Source organism: Phalaenopsis equestris, unplaced genomic scaffold (assembly GCF_001263595.1).
Source record: "Phalaenopsis equestris unplaced genomic scaffold, ASM126359v1 Scaffold001272, whole genome shotgun sequence".
Classification (NCBI taxonomy): domain Eukaryota; kingdom Viridiplantae; phylum Streptophyta; class Magnoliopsida; order Asparagales; family Orchidaceae; genus Phalaenopsis; species Phalaenopsis equestris.
Window position 1 is genome coordinate 51,878 of NW_018165711.1, and position 633 is coordinate 52,510.

Sequence of the window (633 nt, forward strand, 5' to 3'; positions counted from 1 at the left end):
TCATTCATGGGTTAATTGAGACATCAGAGGAGAAAATGTGATTTTTCAAAATTTAATTTAATTTATATAATTATTTTCATGCAGAAATAGGATTTTCCAAAGAAAATTTCTAACTTGACCAAGGTAGATTATAATCCCTTAAAATTTGTACTAGAGGTATATCTAAACCAAAGAAGCCTTTGGATCAAATTTCATAAGTTTTTGAATTTTCTGTGGTTTATTAGAATTATTTTAAATTCTGGGCTTTTTAATAAAAATAAAATATTTTAAGTGGTGAAAATTAAGTTTTATATTTTTTAAAAATCTCCCTAAGTTTAGAGAACTCAAAGGAGCAAATGTTATATTTTTAAGATTTTTCATTGATTTATTGAAATTATTTTAGTGAAAAAAACTTATTTTTAGCCTTTTAAAAGTTATTTTTAAGCTTTAAAATTCAATATCTTTATTTAGAAAATCAGAAAAAATATTCTAATTATTTCTAAATAATTAGGAAACAATTTAGAACATTTCCATGAGTTTTTTTTATTTTTATGATTTTTATGAATTTTTAATTATTTAAATACTTAAAATAGGCCAAAAATTAAGTTTTTATTTTAAATATTATTTTATTTTTATAAAATATCCCTGATCACA